Genomic DNA, 11,044 nt, shown 5'->3' on the forward strand with positions numbered 1-11,044 from the left:
TGGCTATTATTTTAATTGACATGGAAAAAGCATTTGACAAAGTCAATTGGAATATAATTTTTGAAATTCTAAAAAAGGTAGGAATCCAGAATAAATTTTTGAATTGGATAAAGGCAATTTATAAAGAACAAGAAGCTTACTTGATCATAAATAGAGAAAAAACCAAAGTTGTAAAAATCAAACAAGGCACAAGACAGGGATGTCCCCTATCTCCTTTACTATTTATTATGGTTATGGAAATATTAATTAGAAAATTAGATCAGAATAAGGAAATCAAAGGTGTCAATAACAAAGGGATTGAGTTTAAATCATCGGCCTTTGCAGATGATCTAGCTATCTTCTTAGAAAATCCTGCAACAAGCATTAGGCCTCTAATAAACGAATTAAAAGAATTTGAAATGATATCTGGACTCAAAATAAATAAAAGTAAGACTAATATATTGACGAAGAATTTAAACAAGACTGTAGAAAAAGAGATGGTGGAAATTTCTGGTTATAATGTAACAAAAAAAGTTAGATATCTGGGAATAGAAATTACCACAAACAATATAGATCTATTTAAAAATAATTATTCAAAACTTTGGAAACAAATAAAAAAAGATATTGATAATTGGAAATCATTAAAACTTTCATTATTAGGAAGAATAGCATGCATAAAAATGAATATTCTACCAAAAATATTATTCCTATTCCAAACAATACCGATTATAATAAAAGAAAAATCAATCCAGAATTGGCAGAGGGATTTGACGAAATTTATTTGGTTAGGGAAAAAACCCAGAGTTAGAATGAAAACTCTTCAAGATGCCAGGGAAAGAGGAGGTTTGGCGGTCCCTGACTTAAAAGTCTATTACCAAGCTGCTTGTCTAACATGGGTGAAAAATTGGCTAGAATTAAAAGAACGAAAATTATTAAAATTGGAAGGAGACAATTTGAGTTTTGGTTGGCACGCCTATTTGTATTACAACAAAGCAGAAATTGATAGAGAATTTAACAACCACTGTATCAGAAAACCATTGTTATGGATCTGGAAAAAAGTCAGAAAGAAACTTGGCGAGAAAATCACAATGGATACTTCACCACAAGAAGCGTTTCTCTGGAGGGAAAAAGGGGTAGTAGAAAACTGGCTAAAATATAGGGATTTATTAACAAAAGAATCAAATAATTATAGATTTAAAACGGATGAAGAATTACATAATCAAAAGTATAAAGTACATTGGTATTTAAGACTACAATTAAAAGAAAAATTTAAAGCGGATACAAAAAACAATTCAATAATTATAGAAGACTCGGAATTTGAAAACATTTTAAAATCTAAAAATAAAGGGCTGTTATCAAGGATATATAAATTTTTATTGAAGATTGAATTAGAAAAGGAAATAATCAAAAGTAATATGATAATATGGGCACAAAATATAGGACATAATATTGATTTGGAACAATGGGAGTTTACCTGGAACAGAAGATTAAAATATACAAGAAGTCAAAACTTAAAAGAAAACTACTACAAGATGTTCTATAGATGGTATATAACACCGGAAAAACTGGCCAAAATATATGGATTGAATAGCAGCTGCTGGAAATGTCAAAAGGATAAAGGCACTTTTTTTCATAGTTGGTGGACCTGTTCCAAAATTAAAAAATATTGGCAGTTAATCCACAAAACAATCTGCAATATATTGAAAATAAACCTGAAATTTGTTCCTGAACTATACCTGTTAAACATTTTGGAAAAAACAGTAGAAAAAAAACATGGTAAAATAATCTTTTATTTGATTACTGCAGCAAGAATCATATTGACACGCAATTGGAAAGATCAAGATATACCAACTTTAGAAGAATGGATTGTTAAAATCTTTGAATTAGCGGAGATGGACAAACTAACAAGACTACTTAACGATGAAGATATAGAAAGATTCTATGAGGACTGGAAAGAAGTGATGATCTTTTTACAACAAGGAAGAAAAGAACTTTTTATAGAAGGATTTAAAGAATAACTTGAAATTGATATAGATTAAGATATAATAACAATGGTACAACTATTTGGAATTTAAAGATGTATATATTAATATTGGACAAGATAGCTAAGATAATAAAAACTGAACTTAGAGTACTTTAGACATAGACTTTGTAGATAAAGTAGCAAAATGATGAAATAGAACTATGAAGATTTAGGATTACAAAAGAAATTATTAATCACGATACTCAAATGCAGGGATTGGAAGGATTGTCTTAGATATGTGTAGTTTAATTATGTAATGTTTTAAATGTTAGGAATGAATGAAAGAGATGTGATAGAAGGGTGTCTTTTCTTTTTTTTTTTTTTTTTTTTTTTTTTTTTCTTTCTTTTCTTTTTTCTCTTTTTTCTAGGTTAATGGGTATTTTGTGTGGTGTTTTTGTTATATATGTTATGGGATGTCAAATGTAGTGTTAATTGTTTTAATGTTATAATCTTCAATAAAATTTCTTTAAAATAGAATACAGTGTTAAGAAGAACTACTGCTGGCAAATAAATATGACCACAGTGTGTTTTCAAAACAAGCCTGGCAACCAAAAGTGGGGAGGCAATGCGAAGCAGTGGTTCAAAGAGAATGCACATGACACTGGCTTTCTCAGGGAGCTAACAGCAATACTACATAATTCTTCCACTGTGCTAAGTTGGCAGGCAACTTGAAGGCACACTGTGACTTATGACGACCCCATGAATTTCATAAAGTTTTCTTAAGCAAGGAATGCCCAGAAGTGGTTTTGCCAGTTCCTGTCTCTGGCACCTGGTTTTCATCAGCAGTCTGCCATCCAAGTACTAACCAGGGCTGACACTGCCTTGCTTCCAAGATGAGACAGGATCTGGTGCCTTTAGGGTACTGAACTAGGCAAAATAAACTGGCATATGTGCGCCTCTAGCAACCTGCGCAGAGTGTCTCATAACTGCTGAATGGGAAGAACTCAAGTGGGAGGTAGGCAAAGACAACATGAGGGCTTCCTCCAGCTGGATCTCTCCCCTCTTCTCCCTTGTCCCCATCTAGTGCCAAATGCCTTCCGTGGAAGACTCAAGAGACAGGGAGGATAACACCAGGCACCTGCTCCTGTTTCCAAGGGAGTGTCCTCTTTCCTGACAGGGCAACCTACCACAAGCTGTGTCATGGGAAAGAGCCTAAAAACCTGGTATATCATATTATCATTTTACATCTATTTCCATTTTAGAAATCTCAGAGCAGTTTACAGTAAAAACAACTGATAAAGGTAAGAAAACAAGAAAACAACACATTAAATACAATTCATTCACAATCATGGATAAGTGTCCCAACAAGGTTTATTGTGATTTTATTTTGAAAATTTTGGTTAACTGTTGTTGTTGTTTTTAAATCTAAATATAGTTTAACTGAGGGAGTCAGCATGGCATAATAGTTTGAGTGTTGGACTCTGGGAGACCAGGGTTCAAATCCCTGCTCAGCCATGGGATGAGCGGATGACTACCCGGTGGATAACCATGGGCAAGCCACATTATTTCAGACTCAAACAAAGGTAATGTCTGACTCATTCTGAACAAATCTTGCCTCTCCATGATAAAAAAAATCTTACGCTTAGGATCCCCATAAACTGGGAATGACTTGAAGGCACACAACAACAACAACAACGACAACAAGGTTAACATAAGCTTCCTTGGAAGAATTCATATCCTAACCACTATATGTAAATATAATAAACATTATATGCATAATAAATATATTAATAAAGGATACATTGTTTTAAACTATTTTACACCTATTTGTAGGATCCCTAAGAATTTTCTTGCGTACAGAATCATAATAGTTTGTCTTTAGTGAAAAGGTTCCACCAAATGCTACCCCTTTGCACAAGATTAAGTATCAGCTGCAAGTCAGACACACATTAGTTATTTATTAAAAGAATAATGACTGGGATAAATTATTTATCCCTCTTTATTCTCAAGGTAATGTTAATCTAGCGTAACAGAAATCTACTGCTACTAACAGGAAAATAAAGATGCACACACAAAAAAAGGTTTGATGTGGTCACACACAGAATACATAAAACATAGAGATGATCCGTCAGAACTAAAAAGAAAAAAGGGGGAGGCAGATATTATGCATTAGTTTTTGCATACCCAATCTCTCTGCTTCATGTATAATAGATTACTCTTGTGAGGTAAATGCATGCATTATCAATCGTCCTTCTAAATTAGAGGTAATTTTCCAAGGACTATATAAAAATGCTTCCTCTTCCAGATATTTTTTTCATTATCCCAGAATGTATTTATATGAACAGCAAGAAAAACATGGCACAAAGAGTTAAGAATTAGCACCACTTCTACACAACTCTCTCGTCAGGATTTTAAAATAGTTTCGAAGAAACACATGCTTCGTTCATCCATACATTTTCCTTAATCCAAAAATAATCTCAAATTCAAATACTATTAATTTTAATCTATGGTTGTTCCCAATTACAAATTACTAACCCACTATCAGAAGTAAGTCTATTGCAGACAAGTTCTTTTGGACATTTTGGTGAACACATTAATTTTAAAAACATGCGGAGCTGGCAACAGCACAGGGAATGACAAAAAGGAAATTAAGGGGACAAGAGACATCATGCCTTATACCATGCAAAACTGTCTTATTTAGATCAGTACTTTCAAACACTGTTTCAAACTAACCATGAAAGCCAATACTCTGTAGCGCTTTGAGCACTGGACTACAACTCTGAAGACCAGAGTTCAAATCCCCTCACCCATGAAAACCCACTGGTGACCTTGATCCAAAACACACTGCAGAAATAATCCAGTTTGAGACCACTTTAAATGCCCTGGCTCAGTGCTAGGGAATCCTGGGAATTGTACTTTATTGTGGTATCAGAGCTCCCTAAGGCTAAATATCTCACAAAACTACAATCCCCATGATTCCCTAGCACTGAGCCAAGGCAGTTAAAGCAGTCTCAAACTGAACTATTTCTTTAGTGTGTTTTGGACCCTTCTGCAAGTTATACTCTTTCAGCCTCTGAGGAAGGCAAAGGAAAAGCCCTCTCTGAACAAATCTTGCCAAGAAAACCCCATGATAGGCTTTAAGGTCATCATAAGCCAGAAAAGACTTGAAGGCACACAACAACTTTCAAACAGTCCGTGTTTGAATTACAAACCCAAAGTGTTTACTTTTCAGAACAAAGCTCTCTCTTCTTACCCAAACTATAATGTTCACCTCACCTAATGAATTTTCCTTGTGAAATTTAAATTCATTTAACTTTTGTTTCCTCACAAACAACTGTCCCTACCGGTGTGCAAAAATAATCCTACTTCTCAGTGAGGAATCTGAATTCAAAACACCAATATGTGTGCTAAATAAATCAGTTCAGTTTATAGGTACAGTCAGGCTTTCGAATCTATGATCCAGGGTTTCAAGCATCCAGTTTGAAAATATTTTTAAAATACTATATATTAATTCCCAAAAGCAAACCTTAATTTTGCCATTTTGTATTGGTGGACACCATTTAACTATGCCATTGTATTTAATGAGACTTGCGCATCCACAGATTGTGGTATCCATGGTCCTGGAACCAAACCCGAGCGGATATCAAGGGCCCACTGTATTTATTTCTATGGTCCAAAACACACTGCAGAAATAATTCAGTTTGAGACCACTTTAACTGCCCTGGCATAATGCTAGGATATTCTGGGAACTGTAGTTTTGTGAGACATTTAGCTTTCTCTGTCAGAGAGCTCTGGTGTCAGAATAAACTACAATTCGCAGGATCCCCTAGCACTGAGCCAGGAAACTAAAGTGGTCACAAACTGAATTATTTCTGCAGTATATTTTGGACTTATGGTCTCTTTGGCTTTCAGCTGATGGCTGGAGAGCCAAGAGGCGACAAAGGAAAACTGGCAGGGGGAGGGGAGAACACAAAATAGCTAACTTGCAAAATGAGGAATGCAAGGAATGCAAGCTGTATGAATTTGGAGAATACAGTAGACTCTGGGAGGCCAGACATTATTAAGGGCGCCACAGGTTATAAGGATTTCTAGGCCTGTTTACAGGCATTAGAGGTCCTATGTGCATACTGGCTTCTTGGTAAACAAAACAAAGATTTCATAGAGATACTGTTACTAGTCTGTAGTACTGTATTTTAAAAAACCAAATACAGTGAGCTCTTGGGATCAGCTGGGGTTTGGTTCCAGGACCCTGTGGATACCAAAATCCATAGATGCTCAAGTCCCATTAAATACAATAGTATAATAAAATGATGTCCCTTATATAAAATGGCAAAATCAAAAAAAATATACATTTTTGGAATGTATATATCTTGAAGCCATGGATGCTTGAGTCCATGGATAAAAAAATCTTACTGAGATGACTGTAGTCCCATGTTGTTGTTGGGTTGGCTGACTATGCTGTTGCTGCTGACTGTAGTCTCATATTGTTGTTGTTGTTGTTGTTGGGTGCCTTCAAGTCATTTCGATTTATGGCGACCTTAATGGAGCTTTCTTTGCAAGTTTCCTCATAGAGGGTTTGCCACTGCCATTCTCTTAAGCAGAGAGAGTGTGACTTGCCCAAACTCAAAAATCCCAAATAGCCCCATGCAGCACACTAACCACTTCAGTACATCTAGGTGGAACTCTTGCTGTATAAGATGTAATGCCCTCAGACAACTGAGCCTCTGTTACTGGATTCCAGCAGCCGCAACAAAAGCAAAGCAGCTTGAAGTGTCAAAAAGCTTTAATAATAAAACAAAAAAGAACATTTTTTTAGTGACAACCCACTCCTTCAATAGCAGATCATAACTGCCTGTGGAATATAGGATTGCCTAGAAAGACAGATACACAAACATATCATACTAGCCAGCCATTAAAACTGGCTGCATCTGCACTGCAGAAATAATCCAGTTTGACCCCATTTTAATACACAAGGCTCAATGCTATGAAATTCTGGGATTCGTAGTCTCTTGTGACACCAGTGGACTGCAAAAATAATCTGGTTTGACACCACTTCAATGGTTAAGGCTCCACTTCAATGGTGTGGCACCAGAGCAGAGCATCATGGACCATAAGGAAGCCCCCCCAAGATTGTTTTGCAATTGTCAGAGAGAGCTCTGGTGCCACAGGAAATTATAAATCCCAGAATTCCACAGCACTGAACCCTGGCTGTTAAAGCAGTGTGAAACCATATTACTTCTCTAGTGTGGATACAGCCCCTGACGCCACTATATCCCTCTCTGCCACATTACACCTCATCGGTGTAAAGTGTATTTTTATTATTGCTACATTGAAATTATTGTGTTGTCTGTGTAAGGAAGGAGGGGATAGTGGGATGTTGTTATTTTAAGGCACGTTTTTAATTTTGAATTGTTTAATTGTATTTTAAGGGGTGGGTGGGAAATTGGGGTTGGGAATTGTATGTTTTAACGGTTGTGCTACACAGAGGTGTGATATAAATATATTTTATTATGATGATGATGATCATTATTATCATCATCCTGTTTTTGGGGTGCATCTTATCAACAAACCCAAACATCCAGAGCAGGAAAACTGGGTCACTTCCGAAGGTCAAGGTGACGCATAATCCAGATTGAAAGAGGTGTCACTCCTGATGTGGATCAGAAACATAAACAGGGGGGAAAGGGGCAGGAGGGGATTGGGAAGGAGCAGAGAGGGAAAGGTCTCCTTGGGAAGGCAGAGGAGGCTGTTTAGACTAGGCAGAGTGGGAATCTAGATTAAAAAGGGGTGCAGGGAAAGTGGGGGGCTCCTTAAAACATATATTTGGGGTGCTCTGGAGAGGGGCAGGTGCAAACAGGGATCCAAAGGGAGCCCCCAGGCAGCCAAGACTATGGAGTTGGGGGTCAGAAGTGGAGGGAGACCTGTAAGGGAAGAGGGAGGCTTACCTGCCCAGCCCAGAGAGAAGGTTCCCTATCTGGGGAAGAAGGGTGGCCACGACTGAGGCACTGCTGCTGCTGCTGCTGCCTTTGCTGGCGCTTCTCTTCCTCTAGTCTCTAGCTCCCAAATAGCAAGGCAGAGCGGCTGGGCCCGACTACGCATGCGCACCAGGCCCACAGCGGCCTCTGGCCCAGTAGAGCTACTCTCTCAAGTCTATTAGGCGCCGCCTCTCTCTGAGCTGCTGTGTGTCTCTCAACTGTGCAAATAAACCCGTTTCCACACCGCTTTAACTGCCATGGGCTCCATGCTGTGGCATTCTAGGGGCTGTAGTTTGTTTCTCTGGCAGAGAAGGCTTTAAACGGTCTCACAAGACGACAGTTATTACTCAGATTTCCATAACACTTGAGTCAAAGGTCCAAAGCACACTGCAGAAATTATCCAGTTTGAGACCGCTTTAACTACCCTGGCTCAGTGCTCAGTACTGGGAATTGTAGTTTATTGTGGTACTGGGGTTCTCTGACAGAGAAGGCTAAATTGTTTCACAAAACTACAGTTCCCAGAATTCCATAGCAGGGGTCAAATGGCAATTAAAGGTCCAAAACACAATGCAGAAATAATCCAGTTTGAGATTTTAACTGCCGTGGCTCAGTGCTAAGGAATCCTGGGAACTGTAGTTTATTGTGGCACCAGAGCTCTCTTTGACAGAGAAGGCTGAATTGTCTCACAAAACTACAGTTCCCAGACTTCCATAGCATGGAGTCTAATAGCAATTAAAGGTCCAAAACACACTGCAGAAATGATCCAGTTTGAGACTGCGTTAACTACCCAGGCTCAGTGCTCAGTGGAATTGTAGTGTATTGTGGTACTGGAGTTCTCTGACAGAGAAGGCTAAATTGCCTCACAAAACTACAGTTCCCAGAATTCCATAGCATGGAGTTATAACAGTTAAAACTAACAGTTTCAAACTAAGAGTGAAAACCAATATTGTGCAGTGGTTTGAGCACTGGACTACACCTCTGAAGACCAGGGTTCAAATCCCCGGTCACCCATGGAAACCCACTAGTGACCTTGGGAATTGTAGTTTGTTGGGGCACCTGAGCTCTCTGACAGAGAAGGGCTAAATGTCTCATAAAACTACAATTCCCAGAATTCTATTTCTTTGAGCCAGGGCACTTAGGTCCAAAACACGCTGCAGAAATAATTCAGTTTTAGATCTTTTTAACTGCTTTGGCTCGGTGCTAGGGAATCCTGGGGATTGTAGTTTATTGTGGCACTAGAGCTCTCTGACAGAGGTTAAATGTCTCCATAAAACTACAGTTCCCAGAATTCCCTAGCATTGAATCAGGGCAGTCAAAGTAGTGACAAGCAGAGTTGTTTCTGCAGTGTGGTATTGAGACAGATTATTTCAGTATATCTACCAAGATTACTGCACTACACTCTTATATTGTGCCACTATTCCACTTTTGCTGCTCTGGCTGCCTCCTGATGCATTCTGGGTCTTGTAGTTCAGTGAGGCCTCAGAGCTCTCTGGCTGAGAATTCTAAATGCCCCTCCCTCAACTGCAAATCCCAGAATACAACAGGAGGCAGCCAGAGTAGCAAAACTGTGACAGCAGCACTATAAGAGCGTAGTGTGGTAATCTCCTATGCCTACATTGTAAAAATAATGCAGTTTGACACTAGTTTAACTGCCCTGATTCCTTCCTACAGAATCCTGGGGTTTGTAGTTTTGTGTGAGGCACCAGCACTCTTTGGCAGAGAAGGCTAAGAGCCTTGTGAAGCTACATATTCCTGGATTCCATATTATGGAGCTACAGCACTTAAAGTGGTGTCAAAATGCATTATTTCTAAATAAAATAATAAATAAAACTTTTATTTCTATCCCGCTTTTTGTACAAACAATCAAAGAGGCTTACAATGTTAAAAGAATACACCATATATACAAAATATCCCCCCTTAAAAAGAATTAAACAGTTTAAGGTTAAAATTACAGTGGTAGCAGTTCTACCCTGCAGAAAAGATGCAGTTTCACACCACTTCTAACTGCTATGGCGCCATTCTGTAGAATCCTGGGGTTTGTAGTTTTGGGAGGCACCAGGATACTTTGGCAAGGAAGGCTAAAGACCTTGTGAAACTACAAATCCCAGGATTCCATAGGATGGAGCTACAAAGTCATGTCAAACTGCATTCTTTCTTGTTTAGAGAAATAATGCAGTTTGACAACACTTTAAACTGCCGTAGCTCCATCCTACAGAATCCTGGAGTTTGTCATTTTGGGGAGCACCTGTACTCCTTAGCAGAGAAGCCTAAAGTCCTTGTGAAATTACAAATCCCAGGATACCATAATATGGAGCTACAGCACAAAAAGTGTTGTCAAACTGCCTTACAGAGTAGAAATGATGCACTTTGACACCTCTTTAACTTCCATGGTTCCATCCTACAGAATCCTGGGATTTGTAGTTTTGTGGGGTACCAGCACATTTATGTAATTTTGCATGAAGTGTTTGCTCAAACTAAGGACTATAAATTGGTATCAAACTGGATTATTTCTGCAGTGTGGATGCAGCCCCAGTCCTGCTTGACTGGGGTAAATGTCCACCAGACCGTACAGGACAGATTATATGGGCGGAGGTGATCCTGGAGGTAGCCAGGACCCAAAACATGTAGAGCTTTAAAGGTAATAACCAACACTTTGTACCTGGGCCATAAGCTAATTGGCAGTTCTAGTGCTTTAGTAAAAGTATTTTGGCTAAAATAATTTGAGAGGAAGCTTTACGTTACCATTCTGGTTGAAAGGGAGAAATGGCTGTCTAAACTTAGGAGGGGGTAATTTATGCCCCTCCAGATGTTGGACTGCAGCACCCATGATCACACTGGCTATGCTAGCAGGACGGATGGGCATTAAACATAGAAATCTGGGAAGGTGTCTTACATTTGAATCAGATTAATAGTCCATCTAGCCCAGTGGTTCCCAAATTTGATCCTCCAGGTCTTTTGGATTTCAGATCCCATAAACTCTAGCCAGCTTGGCCAACAGTCAGGAGTTATGGGACCTGAAGTCCAAAACATCTGGCGGACCAAAGTTTAGGAATCACTGATCTAGCCCAATGGTATCAATTGTGACGGATAACAGCTCTCTGGGGCTTTAGTCAGGATTATTTTGTAG

The 11,044-nt window shown here is 38.6% G+C and overlaps 1 protein-coding gene across 2 annotated transcripts in view; it reads right to left on the bottom strand.

The window, feature by feature from the left end:
- Nucleotides 1-8,264, bottom strand: part of RAB3IP (RAB3A interacting protein) — a 36,667-nt gene extending 28,403 nt beyond the window's left edge. Inside the window, exons 1-2 of one of the 2 annotated variants that reach the window (XM_089524132.1) lie at nt 7,888-7,903; nt 6,602-6,723 (exon numbers count right to left, since the gene is read on the bottom strand). The gene's annotated coding sequence lies outside the window, so the exon portion shown is untranslated. Of the gene's footprint in view, nt 1-6,601; nt 6,724-7,887 lie in introns of both variants that reach the window. The other variant, XM_089524131.1, reaches the window with a different exon arrangement.
- Nucleotides 8,265-11,044: the final 2,780 nt, after the last annotated feature.

Source organism: Sceloporus occidentalis, unplaced genomic scaffold (assembly GCF_023333645.1).
Source record: "Sceloporus occidentalis isolate IW3139 unplaced genomic scaffold, rSceOcc1.0.p SCAF_5, whole genome shotgun sequence".
In the NCBI taxonomy this organism is placed as follows: domain Eukaryota; kingdom Metazoa; phylum Chordata; class Lepidosauria; order Squamata; family Phrynosomatidae; genus Sceloporus; species Sceloporus occidentalis.